Source organism: Leguminivora glycinivorella, chromosome Z (genome assembly GCF_023078275.1).
Source record: "Leguminivora glycinivorella isolate SPB_JAAS2020 chromosome Z, LegGlyc_1.1, whole genome shotgun sequence".
NCBI lineage: Eukaryota > Metazoa > Arthropoda > Insecta > Lepidoptera > Tortricidae > Leguminivora > Leguminivora glycinivorella.
Window position 1 is genome coordinate 2,967,219 of NC_062998.1, and position 23,858 is coordinate 2,991,076.

A 23,858-nucleotide genomic window follows, 5' to 3' on the forward strand; every position below is an offset into this window, starting at 1 on the left:
GAAACACATTTACAACAACATCAAAGTAGGCTTAAATCTAGGAAAATGAATGAAGTTACAGTGCTGAGGGTGGTTTCGGAAAAGGATAACACTCAGCATTTGTCGCGGCACATTGATAGTGTTACGACGCTGATTTTCAGTGTACCCAGTGACACTTAGAACAAACACATAACAACACAAAACGTAAAAAGCAGAGCAAAACAGAAACAGTATACATTATAATGAACAGCTGATAGTTGTATGAAAACTGATATATATACATTTATATATATTATTACTAATAAATACATATATAGTTAAATAATATAATATATACATACACTCTAAAACTAAGGAGTTACAAAAACTGGTGGCGAAGATATATTATGTAGATTACAGGTCGGTCGGCTAGGCCGAGTCAGCTTGTTCCTTGAGTAAGTGCAGTTTTAGCTTACATTTGAAAACGTATAAGGAACTGGCATTTCTGATTGGTGGAGGGAGATTGTTCCAGCAGCGCGTGGCTGCGTAACGGAAGCTGCCACGGAAACTAGCCGACCTATGTCTCCGGATCTATATCGGAATCCCTAAAGTTTTTTGAACTATTTTTACATTGCCTAATATTTTTTGGCATAATGATCATTTGGCCTAATTTAAATGTCCTAATATTGTTTCGCCTAACGCCGTTAAACCCACTTTTTTTGAAGCGATTCGGATTTGTGTGAGGTCACAGTTCTAACCTAACCTAAACCTACCTTTCTAACAGCGAATCGGTTCTGGGTAATGTCATTTTTGGGGCAAAATTTAAATTATGCCAAATGATCGTTAGGCCAAAAGAGCGTTAGGCATTTCATAATTCGGCCAAATGAGTTAGGCCAAGTGATTTTCGAACAAACGTTATTAGGGATTCCGAGGGAGACCCCTTCTAGAGGTGTCTCAAGGCCAGAGAGCTTGCATCCAATGTAGTAACATCCCCATATTTTTAGGTCTTTCTGGATACTGTGGTTGCTAAAAACCGGGTTCAGTTTTTAAGGGCAACGGAAGTAACCCTTCCGTAAAGACAAAAAAGAGAACTTTATTGGTTAACTCTATCTGGTCGACTCGGCGCTTGGTGAACGATAGCATAAATATACTGATTGACCTGATTAGGTGTCCATCCGCCGGCTACGAATATTGGGAATCTTCACATTTGGGTCGCGAACACGGGGACTGGTTTGTTAGCTATCGGGGTTACAGCGTACACACGATGGGCACCACGTGTTAGGTTTGGCCAAACAAATCCATGGCACTTCACATTCACACTACGAGTAGGTATGTAAACTACGAAATACGAAGCAAAAACGTTGGAGATAGTTTTATTAAGCTAAATTATTACATTCGGGTTCACTACGTTAGGCCGATATATAGTTTATTTCCTATCAGGTTATTATAGCTCTATGTATACTTCGTGTTAAATCCGGATGAGAACTGGGCCCACCCGGCCAGAACTGGCTACTACGACAAGTTGAAAAGAGACTTTGTAGCTTGTAACTGTTAGTTTTACTTACTGAATAAAATCCTTTTGAGATTTATCCTAAAGAATGAAGCTAAAAATGTTGTTTTCCATGATCTAGAAACTATATTATAATAAGGATGTTATGAATGTCACGAACTCAAGGTCACTCGACGCGTTAAGTGCGATCGGAAACCGGACATGTCCACAAATGTTTTGGAATAGTTGCAGTACAATTAGTCCGTATGACTGAGTCACTGGAATCCCGAGTTGGTGGAGAGCCAGCGGTTGTTTACTAACACACATACCGGCAAAGTAACTGGAGGTCTAAAGTATCTGAACACGCTCATACTTGCTTAACAATGAAATAGCTCGTTTTGAACACTTCGCCCGCTTGGATACCTTATGTGTCCACATTTTTTTCTTCCCCTATTTTTGAGGTGACAACCTCATTCGCCTACTTATTTTAATGAATAGTAGCGTGTTTTCAGCAGTGGGTCGGACGTCGAGAACGACCCTATGGGCATAATGGGTTAGTGTAAGGCCTGGTTGCACGCCCATATTGGGCGGCGTGCATGTGGAACAATGAAAGCTCATACAATGCAAGTGTCCAGGCCAGAGTCGACGCTGCATAGGGTAGACGGCTAGACGGAAGGTCGCCCACCCCGCTGCACGCCCCGCCGTACGCTCCGCCCCGAGCGTCCACTCAGGCCTTACACTTAGCTGTTCGAACTCCTTGTGCTCGCCTAATATCCAAGTTACAAAGAGACTTACGGTTGTCTAATATTTTATGTGTAGGGACGGTCAACAAGGCGTACCATCTTTATTGTCAAACGGCCTATGGAAGATAGCATTTAGAAGCAATTTCGGCCTAACCAGCCATATTAAGGATCACGATTCACAGTGTTTAATTTAGGATGCCGTGATAAAAAGAGTGGATCATAATTGCTGTTCCACCGGCACAGGTATTATACAAGAGTTTTTAGGGTTCCGTAGTCAACTACGAACCCTTATAGTTTCGCCATGTCTGTCTGTCCGTCCGTCCGTCCGTCCGTCCGTCCGTCCGTCCGCGGATAATCTCAGTAACCGTAAGTACTAGAAAGCTGAAATTTGGTACCAATATGTATGTCAATCACGCCAACAAAGTGAAAAAATAAAAAATGGAAAAAAATGTTTTATTAGGGTACCCCCCCTACATGTAAAGTGGGGGCTGATATTTTTTTTCATTCTAACCCCAACGTGTGATACATTGTTGGATAGGTATTTAAAAATGAATAAGGGTTTACTAAGATCGTTTTTTGATAATATTAATATTTTCGGAAATAATCGCTCCTAAAGGAAAAAAAAGTGCGTCCCCCCCCTCTAACTTTTGAACCATATGTTTAAAAAATATGAAAAAAATCACAAAAGTATAACTTTATAAAGACTTTCTAGGAAAATTGTTTTGAACTTGATAGGTTCAGTAGTTTTTGAGAAAAATACGAAAAACTACGGAACCCTACACTGAGCGTGGCCAGACACGCTCTTGGCCGGTTTTTTACTTTTAGGAATCTTTCTTAACGGGTACCCACCTATGAGAGAAATTTTGCTATTTAACAGAAAGAACAGAAACTTTTGTCGTTTCAGACATTTTTTTCTCCAAGATTCTTAAAAATCGATATAGTGATATATTAGTGATATAGAAACATTTCCCGTTCCCAGCTGGAAGCACTTTATGTTTCCAATAACTATTAAAATAATGTTTGTATAACGAGGCACGCTTCACTATTATGTTATGAGTTAGTTTATATTGTATGAATTAGATGGCAAGGCCGTCTGTAGTTTTCATACTATTGTTGATGCGAATATACTTTGCTTCCGTAAGTGTGGGGCAGGGATGTAACGGAAGTGGTTTAACGGAACCGGAAGCGGAAGTTTTGAATTTAGTTTAACGGAAGCAGAAGCGGAACCGGAACCAGAAGCGGAAGTTATAGATGTTAAAAACGAAGTGAAAAAATACCACATAGGTATAACATAAACCAAAACTACTTAAATTACCTAGAACTTTTAGGTGTTTACTGTTCAGCCTGTAATTAGCAGTTTGTAATCAGCCTTTAGGCCCACTTAGGTTTTAAAAACGAAAAGAAAAGTTACTTGATATTTTATCTTAAGTATATCATTCATTACAATCCAAAAATTTAAATCACTTTGAACTTTAAGATGTTAAGTTGTTTAGGTAATCACTAAAAATCACACAAGAATCCTTTTAAACCTTTATTATGCCGTAAAAGGTTTTAGAAACGAAAAGAAAACTTACTCGTAGGTAGTATAATACAATCCAAAACTAACCAGTAAAAATTATAATATGTGTAATTGTTAGCACACATTAAATTTTTTAATTAAATGGAGTGATTATAAAAGAAGTAAACTGTATTTAATAAACAAAAGCTTAGCAGCTTTATCTCCCGGCAGTTTGCTTCTAAGGGGATCGTAGATAAGCCCTGCACCACTGAATAGTTGTTCACTCGCTACTAACTAGGTGGACAGGACAAATATTGGCGCGCAATGGAATGAAGCGATTGATGTTTAGTATCGCAGCACGTGGCAAGCGGAGAGATGAGCGAATGACAGGTTGACCTGTTGGTCTTTGATGTACGCCGCTCATGTCCCACCGTCGCGCTAGGTTCCGACATCCGCTATAACTTCCGTTTGAAAAATAACAGAACCGGAACAGAAGCGGATGTGTAAAACAAAACGGAAGTTCCGCAGAAACGGAAGCAGAAGCAGAGCTCCGTTACATCCCTGGTGTGGGGTTACTCGGCACATTATCATGAAACTTGGGGGCCACACTTGCACCAACCGCTTAACTCAAGGTTAATGGGCTGTTATGTCAACTGTCAAATTCCATATAAAATGCCAATCAATTATTAAAGCCCCGCATACGCATAATCCGAATTTCTTATTTATCGCACTTGTATGGTAACATACTATTTCTACATAACTTCGGCGGTTCAACAGCAACATAATTATTGCTAAAAACACTCATTATGCTCATACAAAAGAATCTCATCGGCGAAGTAATAATCTCGAAGGTTCAATCATTGTTTAGTCTCGCGTAGGGCTTCCAATACCGGGATCCCGGTATCTCGGGATCCCGGGATCCCGCCTGTTTTTGGGAACATTTCAATACCGGTATTTAATTTAGTAATACCGGGATCCCGGTATTTTTAGTAACTAACAAGTTATGGCAAATAAACGTAAATTACTCATCAAAAACGTTAAATTTCTGCATCATGATGGTGGCTACACGCGTAAATCTTGCTTCTTGCTCTCGTTTCTCGATTTTACACATTTTCTGTTTGGTGTTTTTACAATATTTGTATGAAAATGATGGTTTTTTCGATGATTACCTAGATAAAGAATTAAAGATACATATCAAAAGCATTCATTGAGGAGGGCCTGCCACGAACCTTATTTGACACATTTGTCGCACTTGTGAATTTGCACGTAAGTGTGACAGAGAAGCAACACGTCAAACGTAGTTGCAACAGGCCACAGACCCTCTGTAAACAAATCGCCTTGCTGTATCTATATCATAGATATAACTTTTCAAAAAAATTGGTTAATGCATACGAACTAACGTATAACGTAGCTACTCAATGGTTTATTGTGCGTGTGCGTTAATGTGTTGAACTCTAACGCAAAACTTTGCCGCAACATTCCCTATAGTAACGAAATTGGGAAATCTGAATTGTCAAAATCAAGAAAATTACTTTTCTAATCCGTAAATTAAGTGTTCCTATTCCGCGAAGTAATCTTCTTGGTTTTGATTATCATGGATTTCCGCAAAGTAATGTGTGATTCCATAGATTGTTTCTTAATGTGATTTATAATAAAATAATCTGTGTCGGACAATTTAGCTTTTTTGGCTAATTGTTCAATGATTTGGCGGATTTATTTTACTAGTGCTTTAGCGCCTCTAGCGCCACGAAAGACAAACATACCACTAAATTGTACCACAGATATTGATTACAATGTGTTTCCAAAAAAATCATCTCATGTTCTAGTTTCAAAAGTCAATGATGAAACTGTAGAGTGTGTATAATCGAGAAATGCTCTTAATGCTTGTTATTGAATAAAGTGATATTATAGTTAAATCTACAGTACAATGACACCATTCAATAACACTAACTATACAATGTAAATTATGTAAAAGATTACCTACTGAACTACAAGGTTCTATTCCGCACGAGCCTAAAGAGATCGATGTGGCAGAAAACATGGTTTGCTATGACCGCGTCTTCTTGCGAAATGTCCGATCTGGCGGCGATATTTAACTTACAGAAGTTTAAGTTGAACCGACTTGGCAACATAAGTTTGCGAACCGTTTTGAGTTGAAATCGAAACTTATGAAGTTCGAAATGTATTCGATTTGACATATCACTAAGTCGGATTGGCAAGATTTCGCTGTAGTATAACATGCATGAAAAGTAACAAACGAGATTTTGAATAAAATTTGTTATTTTAAGCAAATTACTTGGTTTTTATATGTTCGCGATTTCAATACCGGGATCCCGGGATCCCGGTATTGAAATCGCCAATACCGGAATGAATACCGGTATTGGATAAGGTCCGGTATTTGGAAGCCCTAGACTCTCGCGTCATACAAACGACGTCACATTAAGCAGGAGACCGATTCGACTTATGTATTCGGCAACTGGTGATAACGCCAGCGAAGCCGATTTTAATCACGCTTTTCTAATACTGAAAGAAACAAAATCTTGCATCGTCAACGCAACGGCGATGTCGCAGCGATACGATATATTATACTTTTCAAATTACTTTTATGTTTTTTTATGCTAAAGAAGGCAAACGAGCAGACAGGTCGCCTGATGGTAAGCGATCATTGCCGCCCATGGACACCCGAAACACCAAAGTGTTGGAGGTGCGTTGCCGGCCTTTCAGATAGGTGTACGCTCTTTTTTTTAAGGTCTGAAGATCGTATCGGTCCGGAAATACCGCAGGCGATAGTTCATAAGTTTAGCTGTGAGAGGCAGGAAGTTTCTGGAGAAACGCCCAGTTCCTCCTGCCAGTCATATTAATAATGAAGATGGAAATGTACCTTTGACAGATCGGTATTTTGTCGGCATGATATCGTTATGGCGTGTTCGAAATGTTTGAATATGGCTCATGTTCGAAGCAATGCGCAATGGCATCTCTGTTCAATAGGTACTAGGTGCTGTAGGTAGAATCTGCAAAATGTCGGCATTATATTTATTTAAATAAGGTAAATGAGTCACGTGCGTTTTCTATTTTAGTTGGCAAGTCACTTTGGGGACGTTACGGACTTGTGCATCATAGTGTCACATGACGTAATTCAAAACTGACCAGAAATACCAACAAACGTATTAAAATAGGGTGCTTGTGCTTGCTATAGTTATTGGCTGCTATGTACGTGTATATTATTTACTTTTTATTTCCGAAGCGCAATCGCGGTCGTCCTTTCTATTTTGTAATATTTTAAATTCACTAACGCGTGAAATGAAAAACTGGTAACCCATTGACGTCATAGGCATCATACGTCAAACCCATGTCATATCGAACATCAAAAAATTTCACGCAAGTTAATTGAATAGGTACTACAGCTAAGGTTTCAACTCTAATAATAGTTAATATACATACTATACCTAATGACTGCTATCTGTCCGTCCGTCCATATGTAGCAGCGCGTTGGTCTTGCACGACCTTCCGTCGATCAAGTAGACTTCAATATATGTGTAAACTGCACGGCGAAATAAATCGCGGTCGGATTGCAGTCCGACTCCGACCCTTACCGAGTTAGCTGACTGAACAATGTGGTTTGCGGGTTCACTTGCCTCATGATTTTCCCAGGCGGTCTAGCACAGATTGAGCGCACACACCAAGAGCGGTTCCAACTTTCCAAGCATGGGCTTGGGTGCAACTGGTGCATGAGGCAAGTTATGTTAGACCGCCACCACTACTTTCTTACAAGCTGACCTCAATTGGCCATTAGGTGTCCCAATTAAGAAAGCGCCTGGCGATTGACAATCAAATTCTCGATGCAGTGAGTAATAGTTATTTGTTATACAAGGGGGCAAAGTTGTATTTTAACGCCGAGTGTGGAATTGAAAAACGAGCAAGTGAAAGGATTCTATAGTTGAACCACGAGCGAAGCGAGTGGTTAGAGAATAGAATCCTGAACTTGTGAGTTTTTTAACACACGAGTAGTAATATATTTGCACCCGACTGTAACACAAAACTTTCCCCCTCACTATAGCGAGGAAACTACAACGCAAAAAATCATCTTTATTACTAGATTCACCTACTTTTATCAATTTTATAGCAGTTAATTTGACTTTATTCAAGGTCAAATTACTTTACCCATTAGTGGATAAAATGCGTTTTTACTCGCTGGTATTAAAGGACAAAACACGTGTTTCCAAGCTAGTGAGGGGAAAAAGATATTTGTAGGTACTTATTTCATTCGTCTTTTCTCATTAGAACATCTTAAGGGCCTTATCACACTTGCGATTTGCAGGCGATTTGAAAGCGAAGCGAACGCGCAGCGAGTTCGCCGCGAGTGCGCAGCGTGTTCGTCGCGATATCCATTGCAACAGTGAATCTTCCGACGGTGCCATTATTGTTGGTTGTCCATCTGTCCACATTCGTAGATAATTAACTACTACAAATATCGACTTAAACTAAAGTGGATAGAAATAAATTTTGCTGATGAATACAGCATGAGGTCTCGCCTCTAGACGCGGCGAACTCGCTGCGCACTCGCGGCGAACTCGCTGCGCACTCGCGGCGAACTCGCTGCGCACTCGCCGCGAACTCGCTGCGCACTCGCCGCGAACTCGCTGCGTACTCGCGGCGAACTCGCTGCGCACTCGCGGCGAACTCGCTGCGCGTTCGTTTCGCTTTCAAATCGCCCGCAAATCGCAAGTGTGATAAGGCCCTAGTTTCTCCATATTTCAAAATTCCAAAATTGGTCTCATGCCTGTTTGGTATAGTCACCGGCATAAATAAGTGATGATTTTTGTACCTTGTCACTTTAACGTCTTGTTTGACATGTCAGAATGAAATTGTCAAACAATTAAAAGCGACAAGGTACAGAAATCGTCACTTATTTATGCTGGTGACTGTACTATGTCACATTTGTCGTAAGTCAAGATTTTTAGCTCCTCACCATAAGCTCGTGACTTACGATTTGGCCGCACTCGGGTGGACTTCTATTTATTTTATAATGCAAGGAGAAAAATGTGACATTTGCAATAAAAATGACGACTTTTCATCCCACGAAACGTATGATTGTTTGTGATTGAGCTCTAGCAATCCTAGTGGAAAGTGTCGAAACAACGTTACTGATCATTTTTCCATATACTTATATCAATTTTATTTTGCACTATTTATAGAGAAAACGTACAAGTCGGTGTCAAAACAGTCTATTGATGGATCAGCGTCGCTGTACCAGAACCCAATTTGTAATTTAAAAACCAAACAAATAGTGATTCCTTCCACCGACCTGATGTAAATACGTCAGTAGTCAGACCCTTTACGTGTTCTTCAAAGACGCACATAATCTAGATCAATATAGCTATTCCATCCAGGGTTAAGTAGTCTGCGAAGTTAGAACCTTTGACATTATTTGCCCCTGAGGACGTCTAAGACCATTTTATATCCGTAATAAAAGCAGACAGAATCAAGTGCGGGTGCCCGTGTCTACGGGTTGAAGGAACTGGCAGGGGTGACGACCTTGACGAGACATTCGCATCGATTCGGGGTTGACGCACCGGCACCGGCAGCGGTAGGCTGTGTACAGAATACCCACCCTGCAGGCCTATGATGCTTGCAATTTTATCACTTATCTACTTGGATAAAGCATCCGTCACGCATTGGCAAGTATGTCGTGTGAGAGTGACAGGTGTCTTATCCACGTTTGATAAGTGATAAAATTGCAATCATCGTAGCCCTGTAGAGTACAAGATTGGGCTTGTATGATAAAAGATAACTCGAGGTCACCGCAGTGAAGACTTCATTATAAATTAAATTTATCTATTTAGCGTGACTAGAAAACTTTAAGAGAAGGGACGAAGAGCCAGGATATTTGAAGGAATATGATATTCAACCAACTGAAAAATATAAGTACTCGTTAATGAATAATTTGTTGACTGACCCTCTATTTTCAAAGCTATTCATAATAAAATTTACAAGTACAAAAATAACAATCTTTCTATTGATCCAAGTCCAATTTATTGAGGTTTTGGTTAAAATATAACCTTGCAAATACAGTGTAGACTAGACTTCGTATGATTTCATGGCATTTGTCCATGTCATTCTCTCATAAGTACCAATACTATAATATAACATAGCGAGGTTTGACAAAATCGACTATTAAAGTAACCTTTAACTTTACAAAAATAGATTAGTCTTTGTAATGCAGCGCGCTCGTTGGTTATGCATCGTACAGACTCAGCTTTACAAATGGCGGTTGAAGGGTCACGATATCCAGGACATATTCATAGTGAAGCTACGTTTGTGCAAATAAGTTTAATTTGGGAGAAACTGCCTTAATCCCTCGTATGTAAATTTCATATGTCAAAGTTAGTTTTTCAATTACTTATCTCATCAGAGATTGCCGTGGTATATGTCAGAGTTAATTAGCCAGCATCACGCCATTCATCGTTTTTTTAAACGGCTAAAGATTTCTAATATGGGTTAAGGACGCGAGGATAAGATTTTTTGTAGACCTTTTTTCAAGTTGGAGAGGGTCTATTGACGTTTTTCCTTTTTTCGATACGTATATAAGATATATAGGTTTTGTGCGCTTCCTGAACCGCCTAGGGGTTATATTTTACATGATTAGGAGTATTGTTATAAGAGTATGAAACAACACGGATATGCTCGTACAATATAATGATCAGAAGAGAAGGTTCTTCTTTCTTTTTACCCTGTGCTGTGATATAAAGCTCAAACCGTTTTCTTCCACTGACTTCAAGCCTCGGCAGCTCGGGTTCTGTTTCACGGAGTGCTGCCAAGAAAATTTAGCTTTCGGGCATACAAGTCCACATCTAAAAATTGTTCATACCTTCTGGTGGTTATCGCATGGAGCCAATTATCGATCCATCATCAACCAATTTTCACATCCGATCATATATTAATTAGTTTCGCACCTAACACTTCAGCCTACAAAGTAGTCTCTCATCCATGCGACATCGCTGACATATCTATTTATATTGTGAATCCGTGCGTCCATGTAAATAGCAGACCTGAGTCAATGCCACGGTCAGAGCTCGGGAGATTGAGCCGTGAAGACACGATTGAACGGATCCGTAATCCAGTCCATGGTCCATCTTGTAATAGAAGAGATGGACCGTAAGATTCTTCGTCATCGGTTCTTTTTCATATATCTGGAGATATGTAAATTCGAAGTAAGTAGTATCTTTGTCACACCAATGACGCCTATGTTGGAGTGCTTCGAATATAAGGGCCATTTTTTTTAAAGTTATCCACCCCACTTTTTTGTAACATGGGTATTTTTAAGCGATTAATACTCAGAATCGCGAGCTCTTTCGATCCTGATAGGAGAACAAAAATGTCCCAAGATTTCCATACATTTTTTCGAACCTTCCATTCCGTTACCGCCATATCTGAGTGGAAACCACATAAAAATTTCAAATCCAAAAAAAAGTGGGGTGGACAACTTTAAAAAAAATGGACCATAAGCGAATAATTTTCCTGATTATAGTCCTTAACTGCCGAGGATATGGGCGACTAGTGCTCGACAACGACGACAACGGGTTCATTTAGAAACCTCAAGAAGCCACAGATAGCAAATATTTTGAAGTTGCTTAGACGAAATTGAAGGCACGTTATTCTAAAGTTTATCGGATTGCACGAAAGTTGTTTTCGGCTGTAGCCACGTCACGGTCAAAGGTTTGAACCAAATTCCGCAGTCGTTTCAAATACATATGTATAAAAGCCACCTTTTTATTGTAAATTGAATTGAAAGATGATATTGCATCAACGTACAGCGTTAACAGCGTCCGCGACGTATACACATATTGTATTGGCAAGTTCCGGCATCTCCCCGATACACCATTCAACATTGTTTTCGATATGGAATCCAAGATGGCGGACGCATTGATGGCACCAGATCGATACGTTATTGCGCCTATAGTCTGGAGTCAAGGGCAAAGGGACAGCCCTACATGTGTCTGGAGGTATAGGTAAATGTCCCAGTGCTTGACAATGTCCCAGTAGATGCCACTTTCAATCTTGTCATTTTCAATCAATGTGACCAAAGGGCATAGCGTGTTGTGTATACTGGTGCTTTTACTTTATTAACCGTGAAGAAATGTACTTTTTAACCAACACTCGTCCTGGAGAAACACATAATTCAGTACTATTACCAATCTTCTAAGTGGTGTGATGTTTTCTCATAAAGCTATGGTGGAAAGAAGCCTCAAAGAAAAGAAAGAAGCGGAAGGAAGGATCAATCCAAACAATTTCTCAGAGCACATATAGCCTCGTAAGGCCCAATGTACATTACAATGTACATATTGTTGCAATCTAATTTGAATCTCTCACGAATCAAATAAAGTAGAATTTCCATTGATACATTGATTTTTGAAACAAATGAAATTCGTAGCAATTTACTTATAGAACAAGGTTCAAATTTAAAATCGGAAAACTAACTATGGGGGTAGTAAGTTTTTCCAAAAAAGTCTGAAAACCCACGACAGTGGGTCGTTAGATCGTTACTCATCTACGTAGACATTTTTAGTGATTCGTTCCCCTAGATGTAGAGGATAGATTTGTGCAAGATTATCGGCGTCGGGTGTCATCGAACGTGACTTCGATAATCCTCGCAAGGTCGGACGGTTCTATGTCGTCACTGTCCATTTGTCTTTATAGCTCTAGGGACGAAATAGTACATTACGATACAAGTGCGTAAAAAAAGGAAGTTTTTCCTTTTCGCACGTGTATCGTACGACGTTTTTCAGTACAGATGGCCCTCCGAAGTTTCGACCTGACATATAATGAACCACTTCTCGCACTAGTGCGTAAAAAAACATCATCTGTACTGACAAACAGGTTTTATAGCTTTTGAATGTCGCAAAGTAATTGGATGAGTGAATTTGACTTTTATGAGGACAAAAGTTAAAATATAGTCAGTGAATTGAATGTTCAATTTAACTGGTTTGAAGAGCTTCATTCTGGATGGAATTAATAGGAAATCAACCCCGATACAAAATCTATGTAATATTGTGTTTTCGTAACTTGGGAGGTAGATATTCATTTGAGTACCACTAAACCTAAGGTCCGATTTACACGATATTAGATCCCGGACGCGAGTATCGGTACAATTTTTTATGCGACTTAAGCATTATCATAGGCGTTGCCGATTCTTAAGAACCCTAAATACCCGCTTCTTGAATAACTCCATATCGTACCGCAAAGGAAATACCTCGTTCCACATTCCGCACGATGATCCATTTGATCCACCGGCTGAACTGGATGTAACCTCGACAGCCCGCAATATACATATTTAAAATCGCATGCGAGTTCGCACGCCGTCTAAAAGGGGCTTAAGGACGTGACGTACCCTATCTCAACGTCGGTGCTCTTATCTACTTGTCCTAGCGTATCGAATGTGCGTCCACGTCACAGTAAGCGGATTGCCGCGTTAATGCCTCTAGAAGGACGGTCGTTACTCGAGTAGTACGGGTGGTAGCGTAATTTGCATAACTAATATTGCGATTGGGAAGAAACTGTTTAGGAGTGCGCAAAGCGGCGGAGCGTAGCGAGATCATCTCGCTCCTTCGCTATAGCGAGAGGGCCTGACAACACATCGTTAGGCAAGTCTCATATATGTTTGTAGAAATTGGAAATAAATATATTGATTTAAACTAACACGATTTGCACTTATAATGTTAGAACTAAACGGGACTCTAAAATCTTGGAAATAAATGTTTTCAAAATGACCGATTCTTGACTTTCGTACTTGTGCGGGTCGGCTGTTAGTCTTCGATATATTTATAGCAAATGGTAAACGATAAACGATTATCATCTAGTCTAAAAGGAGGCCTCGAAGAGCTCTTCAGTTATAAGTAATACCGTCTGTTAGGATATCTACACATGTAAGTATTTGTTCAGAAACGTTCAAACATTAATTCATTTTTGATCCTTTTTCTTTAAATCTGTATTTTCATTAATTTCCATTTAATATTTTTTAATTTAATTCATAATAATTGTCAAAATAATGTATTCAATTTGCATAATTTTTAATTCAAATATTTTATTCATTCAAGTTGACATTACGCATTTTATAAATCATTTGTATTATTTTTAATTCATTAACCATTCGTAATTCATTATTTATTCAATTTGTATTTTTTAAATAAAATATCAATATTGTTTATAATCAAAAATATGTAATTCAAATAATCTCTATGCACAAATTTACCTATGGCAATATTCAAATTCGAATTTGACAGCTTTTAGAGCTTTCAAAAACTTACGGTTTGTTACTGTCCGTTGTTCCGCTCCCAACGACATTCACAGTGTCATTTTCTTTGTTCTTCTCAAATTTATTCACATTTATACAATTTGGAATCCATATCCACGAAATTTGGATTTTCTATGGTCCATTCGAGCCTTCGGAATTGCGAGAGGGCAAGATTGTGGCACCGAGTCGAGCTCCACATATTCAACGGACTTTCTTCAGCGAAGCCGTGGGTCATCCAGGTTGGCGTAGGGCACATCCAGCTACGTGCCAGTTCCGGAGCTGCCACTCATCGCGTCCCATCAGTCAGGAGCGACGAGTGAATTCATACACAGCATCCACCGGACACACGGAGCATCTCACTACAGTGGGAATTCACCGTAACCATCAGACAGTTACGGAATCCAGCCCATCCAGCACCAACCCGACCAATCCAGGAGCAATCCAGTGGAGAACAGCGGCAGCCATCCATCATATTCAGGAGCAGTCAGCGCAGAAGGAGGAAGCACGAAATAGTGAGATCGTTCCTTTTCCTTCTATTCCATTCACATTCCTTTGTTTTTTTGCAACTGCTCCATCGATTCATACATTTCAATTATATTCATATTCACAGTTATTCCATCAAATTCACATAATAGTAAATTCATTGTCTTCATTGCCACAGTTTGGTCAGTACACAGGAGATATTCACACTTATTCACATAATATTCATTTTTGTAGGCATATCCTAACCTTTCAACACATTCCGTAGCAATAAATAACATTTATATTCACAAATACACTTTTAACTTCATACCTAACTTTTATTCATTAATCATACAGTCATTTCAATAATTCACACGTCTAATTTCAATTTTAAACACTTTTAATCTCACGCGAACACGTTTTTAGGTCAATTTTATGTCTAACTGCAGATTGCCGGTAAGGTGTAAACAAACTCATTAAGTGATTACATAACCATCAGTGCATCTCATCTCGTATCAGCTTTGCATTTAAGTTTGAACGCCTGATACTTTCGAATAGCAAATTTTATTCATGACATTTTATTTAAATTTATTTTCTTAGGCAATTCAATTAATTTATTATGTCACAATGTTTTTTGACTCAGATTTACACAAACTTACTTACAGGCGTGAGATTATTACAGGTAAACTTACAGCCTTTCAGAGGTTTGTTACAAATTTAGCAGCCGAGCCACAGTTAAGCGATTTGCAGCTTGCTGAATTGAAATTAAGATTTGATAGGATAGGAAATATTTATGACGAATTCGATTCAATACAGACAGATATTGGGATATTGTCTGAGTTCACAGTCGAAGAGGATATCGGAGAGGAGCTGGCTCTCTTCGAAGATGCCTACTTCGCATGCATGTCATCGGCTCAAGTACTAATTCAGAAATACTCAAAGCCTAATTCTACCATCCAAGTGTCGACTCAGGCTTTGAAAAATAATGTAGACTGCAAAACACATAATTTGCAGTCTACCTTTCACACAAATATATGCAAAGCCGCTACTGACATTTCATTAAATTCAAATATTCAGGTCCCGGTTTGTAGGGAGTCAGATTCAATCGGTCCCAGGCACAGCTTGGCGCCAGAACAAGACGCTTGTGAGGAGCAGTTTACAAAAACTGATCCTGATGAGCAATCCACATCATCCATTAAGTCGAATGAGCCGCCGACAGTTGGCTATATCATTAACAAATGCAATCCCAATCGTGTGGTGGGAACACCGAGCAACCTCGTCTATGGTCACGTTCTTGAGAGTCCAGGGTTGCTCAGTTTTATACATCACATTATTGTGTACATATACAAATATTACCGACTCACATTCTTTCACGCAGGGCCTCTTTTGAACAGGAAAACGGTGCAGCTCTTGATGGGCACCATATCAAGAGAGCATGAGGCGTTAGAGGATTCACCGATTCATTTACACCAGTTCACATTAGTCACACACATTCACACAAGCACATTCAGTCATTCACCTACTGATTCAAACTAACGGCAATTATTATTCAACGTAAATTCAGTCCTATTTCCTTCCCTTCCCATTTCCTCATAGGGCGATCCACTATTCCATGCATTATGCACAGATTGCAGCCTTCAAGACGTCACCAGTTCGTGGCACTCATCTGCAGGATAACTTGGAAGGCATCCATGGCAGCGACGGTATCTCACGGCCTGCACCATCATCTACCCTTCCCCTCGTCATACAGTTGAAGTCATAGACTTCAAGGCGGGAGCATGTTCAGAAACGTTCAAACATTAATTCATTTTTGATCCTTTTTCTTTAAATCTGTATTTTCATTAATTTCCATTTAATATTTTTTAATTTAATTCATAATAATTGTCAAAATAATGTATTCAATTTGCATAATTTTTAATTCAAATATTTTATTCATTCAAGTTGACATTACGCATTTTATAAATCATTTGTATTATTTTTAATTCATTAACCATTCGTAATTCATTATTTATTCAATTTGTATTTTTTAAATAAAATATCAATATTGTTTATAATCAAAAATATGTAATTCAAATAATCTCTATGCACAAATTTACCTATGGCAATATTCAAATTCGAATTTGACAGCTTTTAGAGCTTTCAAAAACTTACGGTTTGTTACTGTTCGTTGTTCCGCTCTTCAACGACAATTCACTGTACCACTTTCTTTGTTCTTTCTCATAATTCGGAGTAAACCAGCTTTAAACTACAGTCCGCTTATCATTTAACACCTCTGCAACACCTGAGCCCAGCGAAGATTTTCTAAAAACCGTATCAGGCAGACAATTATGGTCGCGTGATAAATGATAAAACATCAGGCTGTCCCTATCGCACTACTTGTAAGTACGATACCCTGCAGATGGCAATAAAAAATATAATGTATTATATCATCTGTTCTGTGGCCTGCCTGGTCATCGAAGGTTACATGTGTCAAAGGGAAGCATATGATAAAAACATATGGCTCGTTTTGTTGTTTCGATTAATCTCGCACTGCAATTCCAGACTTGTTCCTTACCCGACCAATCTGTAACAGTATACTGTTACTGGGACTACAGTCGCAAAAGAAATTACGTAAGGTCGAAATATACGGGACAAAATATTGCATGCGAGTTTCATTACAATTTGATCGACCGGCTGAATTAGATGTAGGTAACCTTAAGCAGGCAATGTATCTCTGCAAGTTCGCACACTGTCTATATGAGCCTTTAGGGATGTGGTGGATAGATTTGAAGAATATGAGGACACATTTTAAAGCTAATAACAATCTAATGACTAATGACACTCACTTGAAGAAACAATATATTTAAAAGATACGCTTTTATCAGGTCGATCTGTTTGCAACTATTTAATGGAATCTAAGGTAACTAATTTAACCATCAACTAAGGATCATAGCGTAATGATAATTGGCAGCTGTATGTAGTTCTGATGAAAATACAATAATATGGTACTGTCGAACTGATCTGATGATGGAGCCGGAAGATATGAACTGGAATTTCATGATAGAACATCGTAAGTATCATAGCTGTTTTTGGATTTCTTAGAATTGTTAGAAAAGTCTTGAAATGAACTTTGACCAGGATTCGGTTTTTTGTTTGATTGCTATTAAAAGTTTTTTTGTAAACTAATAATTTGTTTTTGGAGCATCTTCGCCTTAAAGGCGATGGTATCATTATATTGCGAAAGCAACTTCGACACATAGTTATTGTGAGGAATTACCTCGGTTGGCAATATGCTTTCAAATGTTGGCTCATGCGTGGCTTGTTAGGCTGCAATTGTCTTGTTACTAGTTAGGTTTGCTATAAAAAGATGTGTAAATAAAGTTCCTCGATGGACAAAGAGCAACGCAACAGTTTTTTAACTAACTAGAAAAGATAACTCGCTTTCTATCTCATATTTGCCAGTGGGCTTTTTTACCAGAGTGACTTTGCTAGGGCATAGCGAATGATATTCCGCTTTGTGTGGTAGGGAGCAGCACAGCACAGCGGATATCATTTCGCTCGAATCTAGAGCAGAGCCCAACTGGGGAAGTACCTCCAACCTACCAAATAGCACAGACCCTACTTATAGTGTTGTGTTCCTGCCAGTGAGTAAGGCTGCCAAAGCTCAACGAGGGTGCGGTGTGCTGGTGGCGGAACGACCTACGGAACTAAATTTGTTCCGTCTATTGTCCTTCGAGTCGTCGGCAACCCGAACCCTCCTTTTTGCTGTGTACTTAACACGGCAAAAGGGAGTTGTAAAAGTTTCTAATGGGTTGGCAACGCGCATGTGACACTTCTTGAGTTACAGGCGTCCATAGGCTACGGTGACCGCTTTCCATCAGGCGGACCATATGCTTGTTTGCCACTGACGTAGTATAAAAAAAAGTGACATTGACACTTGCCACTGACAATTCTGTGCCTATTTCTGGGTTTATAAGTAGAGTCTTCTCTTTCCGAACAGACTAACATTGTTACTCAGCGCCAATATTTCCTTGTAGAACAGGCAATGAACGGCGAAGTGTTACTGTCGGGCGACAATTGCCACTATTGTGAAATTAGGCCAGACATGCTCCGAGGAATGATCCCTGTAGCTCCTTTCCGCCCTAGCAACATTTCCATCTTCACCACTTATAAGGTTGACAATCTTAACTATGAGTTTCTCCAGAAACTACCTGCCTCCTGCTGTACACAGCTGAGCTGTGAAACCAGAGCTGTCTTTTCTGGACTGCGACTTTGAAACCATCAACAAAATAGCGTATTACCTATCCATGGGCGGCGGTAATTGCTGACCATAAGGCGACCAGTCTTCTATTTACTCTTTTTAGTCTGCTATATTGCAATAAAGTTTCCGAAATGTCAGGAAACAGTGTGGGAAATGGTAGTTTATGTTAATATGCCTAATATTAGTGTCCAGTAAAAGTAATGTGCACTCAAAATAATAAGGTTAGAGTTCTTAATGCCGGAAATAAAACAAGAGCAACGACCTAGCCGGTCGCCAAACTTATTACTATTAAATATTTGACGAGTTCACCATAATACAGAACAGAGACCAGTTAGGGATACGGAATAATAATTTGAAGAATTTAAATTACAAATCAATAGGAAAACTGACATTCAGCTGTAATAAATAAAATAAAATAAATATTGGGGACACCTTACACACATCAACTTAGCCCCAAACTAAGTAAAGCTTGTACTATGGGTGCAAAGCGACGACATACATACTTAAATAGATAAATACATAATTATATAAACCCAGGACCGCGGCTTAGCAGGCAGGATCACTACACTCACTACCGACAGCCAGACCGGTCGTCAAAACTGTAAAAACTATCAGTGTTGAAGTTTATTATGCATTTGAAATATTGTAACGCATATTTTAGTTAAAACATGTACAGTCACCGGCAATAACGTCGCACGAGCTGTTATTGTCGGTGACAGTCAACGTGTGCCGTTTCGACTCCTATTAACCCTTCGAGTCCCAAGCATCTATATGTATTTACTTATATTTACTGACATCATAATGATGTCGCTGGGACTCGAAGGGTTAAAACTCCTTAATAGACTTAACACCCACGTTTTACGCACGTGGTATAGAGAAAAGGATCCATCCTCTATAATGGCTGTTCCAATGTGTTAATAAACATATGGAGGAGTGGAATTCCTTGCCGGCGGCTATATTTCCGACCTCATATAACCAGGCAACCTTCAAATCGGGTGAACAGGCATCTTCTGGGCGAGCTCACTCCATCGTAGGCCACGTCTTTGCTTTTGGCTAGTCTGTAGGCAAGAGTAAGCCCATTTATAAATAAAAAAAAATCTGGAGACACGACGACCCTTATATTGACAGATTTTTGAGGATTATTTTTATTTTATTTAAGCTTAATTATCAATTTATCACTTTCGATCATAGCACCCTATTATTGGTTCTGTATTATTTAGTAGTCTCTACTCCAAACGTAACTACTGAAACTGAAACGAGCTCACTACAAAAGCGCCTGTACCGCCAATGGGCCCCGTACAAACTTGTGTCGTTTCGACCCTTAGGGCTAGTCCCAGTGACCCCATTCCGCGGCTTAAAGCCGTCTAACACGCGACGGGGAACGTGCTATTGAATATTAGTAATTAGTAATATTTTACTTAAATTAAGGTTAGCTGGGAATTAAGGCTAGCTCACCTCTATTAGAAGGAGTGATGGTGGAATGACTGAAACGGGGCTAGAGACCCTCAAGGTGATGTGTGCCACACATTTTCCAGGCTCGATAATAAATCAGAGTGTACCAGACGATGAACCAATTAGTGTTACGGAACAGTGCACTCGCACGACCAGGCATAATTGGGACACGTCGAAAAAGGTAGTAGACCACAACAAAATACAATGGGCATTATCGACATTTCAGCCATATAAAGCCCCGGGGCCAGATGGAATCTACCCCATACTACTACGAGAAGGCGCTAACGTACTTATACCCCACTTGAGTAGACTGTACAAAGCGTGTATTGCCTTCGGACATGTACCACGTGCATGGAGGTTAGTAAAGGTAACATACTTGCCCAAACCAGGCAAAGAGGATTACACAGAAGCCAAATCATATAGGCCCATAAGTCTATCATCATTTCTCCTTAAAACTTTGGAGAAACTGGTGGACAGACACATCAGGGATGGTCCGCTCAAGAGACATCCACTACACCGCTTGCAATGTGCATACCAGCCGGGCAAGTCCACGGAGACAGCACTACACCTGGTGACAACTAGAGCGGAGCAGGCCATAGAAAACAAAGAACTATGTCTTGCTGCATTTCTGGATGTCGAAGGTGCCTTTGATCGCACCACATATGGTGCAATCAATAATGCTGCACTCAAACATGGCATAGAACCTACCATCTGCCGCTGGATAGGTAATATGTTGAACAGCCGGCTAATTAAGTCCTCCCTCATGGGGGAAGAATTACTAGCCACAGCAACAAAAGGTTGTCCACAAGGTGGGGTTCTCTCTCCGACTCTATGGAGCCTGGTAGTGAACTCACTTTTGGAAGAACTAAATAGGGGCCCAGTATATACAGTGGGTTATGCAGATGATTTAGTGATACTCATAAACGGGAAATTCCCGGGAACGGTGTCAGAAATCATGAATACAGCACTGAGGCAAGTGGAGAGGTGGTGTAATCACCAACAACTCTCCATCAATCCAGGCAAAACAGTGGTAGTACCGTTTACCAGGAAAAGGGCCCTTACTGGCATGGAGCAACTAAGGCTCTATGGAAGGGTACTTGAACTTTCCAATGAAGTGAAATATCTAGGGGTAACACTAGACAAAGAACTGAACTGGAAAAGACACGTCGAACTGACCACAGCCAAGGCACTTAGAGTGTTTGGAATGTGTAGGTCAGCTTACGGCAAAACATGGGGTTTAAACCCAAAGGTACTAAGGTGGATCTACACCATGATGGTGAGACCTATAATCCTGTACGGAAGCCTGGCCTGGTGGCCAAGGACATTACTGAGCACATGCAAGGATGTCCTCATGAAGGTACAAAGGACAGCATGCATGGCTATAACGGGTGCGTTCAGAACGACGCCAACAGCAGCATTGGAGGTACTATTGGATCTCCCGCCGCTACATCTAGTGATACAGTCTGAGGCACTGAAATCGCTACACCGGCTGGCTTTAACAGGCCTCTGGAGCGATAGCATGCCGAAGACTAAACACACAAGCATGGAATACAACAATTCTATGGGAAGGCTGATGAGTATGGGCTGCGACAAAATGCAACCGAAATTCATCTTCCACAAAAACTTCAAAACCAAAGTCCATACTAGAGCCGAATGGAAGGAGGGTCTGGAGACACCCACCCCTGATGACAACACCATCATCTGGTATACAGACGGGTCCAAGATGGCATCTGGTACGGGCGCAGGCATTTATGCAAATGACTACAGTGGTAGTATCAGCATGGGCAATTATGCCACGGTCTTCCAAGCCGAGACATATGCAATAATTGCCTGTGTACATGAGAATATAGTTAGACAAATCCAAGGTAAGACTATCTATATACTCAGCGACAGTCAAGCGGCACTCAAAGCCTTCACATCGCCCAGAGTTACCTCTAGACTGGTATTAAACGGCATCCAAGCTCTTAACAAGCTTGGAAGGCAAAACAAGGTGCAACTGGTATGGATACCGGGGCACGAAGGCTTCATTGGCAATGAAAACGCTGATGAACTTGCCAAGGCCGGATCTGAAGACAACTTCATAGGTCCGGAACCTTATGTGGGCCTTTCACAAGGAACCATCAGAATGGCTATGAAAGACCAAACAAAGGCTAGTCACCAAAAAGAGTGGGATGCCCTGGTTGGTCTGAAGCATTCAAAGCTCTTTATGCAGAGGGTAGACTCTGGATGGAGCAAAAAGCTAGGGAAGCTAGGCAAAAGACAACTCCAAATTATAACGGGGGTGTTCACAGGCCATTACGGGGTCAAAGGAATTTTGGCCAAGATGGGACACGCCGACAACACTGATTGTCGCATGTGTGGCGAAGAGGAAGAGACCGTCAGACATTTAATGTGTGAATGTCACGCCCTCGCCAGACAAAGAATGAAGAACTTTGGAGCAGGCTACCTGGCACCGAAGGACTTCAGAGAGCTACCCATGAGCCTCATCATCCGATACGTGGAGATGGTCGAGAAGCTCCTGAATAGCTGAAGGATCTTAGGATCGTAGGGGGTAATTGCACAAAAGATCCCGATGGGTCGAAGTGTATCCGTAAGGGCCCCCGCAGATTTAAGATAAGATAAGATAAGGTTAGCTGGGATCGATATTTTATAAATAGAAAGTGTACCGAATTTGGTAGTGTTCGGTGCTGTCCTTCGTTATTTATGAATAGGAAGGAGCCAATATTCAATCTACATTTTAGGGTACACAGTACACACATCACATCTACACAACGATATGATACGTCGTCCGCGGTTTTTCCGGACCGGACCGATACGATCTTCCAATCTCTGAGACATAATCTTAAGGCCCCAGCACACGTGCATCTTGCATCCGATGATGCTGGGGCGACGGTAAACCTTTAGACTAAGGGCCAGTTGCATCAACCACATTTCACAGACAGCAGACGTCTATGGAACTTCTAATATAATAAAATTTAACGAACGCATTAACGGTGACAGACGGTTTGATGCAACCGGCCCTAAGGCTCTCAAAACCCGTCCACGGAGACGATGGAGGTTCGGCCCGAGAGAGCATTCGGCCATCGTAAGACATTGTTCAGGCAATCGCCCTCCCACCTTCCCCTCAAGCGGCGCAAAAAAACCCTAGTTATACGAAGCGGGCACTATCACTGAAAAGTGGGTGTTATTAGATCTGTATAAGCTGCCTTGTTATTAGCCATAAAAAAGCTGACTGTTCGCACTGGCGGGAAAAGAGCGAAGGCCCATTAAAGCCAGCGTCTTTAGCATCACCTAGTCTTCTCTGTTGCCTCCTAAGGCTCGTACATCGTAAAAAAGTAATGCGCATTTATCGTTACCATCACCTCGGCGGCGGAAGGAAGTTTCCTAACAACCATAACGTGCAGCGCACCATCCGTCGGTTGTAGTCCGATCAACGACTGTTATTTAACTTATTTATGTTCATCTTATACTATTAAACGAGCAATTCTTGTATATTTATTTATTTATTTATTTATTTATTTATTTATATATACCGACGATCTCGGAAACCGCTCTAACGATTTCGCTGAAATTTGTTATGTGGGGGTTTTCGGGGGTGAAAAATTGATCTAGCGTAGCCTTAGATCCCGGAAAACGCGAATTTTCGAGTTTTCATGAGTTTTTCTTTCGCGTTTGTAAACGTAAAATATGGTCCTTAACACTTTCGAAACCGGGCTCTACGCGGC

At 40.4% G+C, this 23,858-nt stretch overlaps 1 protein-coding gene across 2 annotated transcripts in view; it reads right to left on the reverse strand.

Moving 5' to 3' along the window:
- Nucleotides 1–23,858, reverse strand: part of LOC125241512 (protein FAM102A) — a 189,490-nt gene that overhangs the window by 31,065 nt on the left and 134,567 nt on the right. The gene's annotated exons all lie outside the window — the stretch shown is intronic.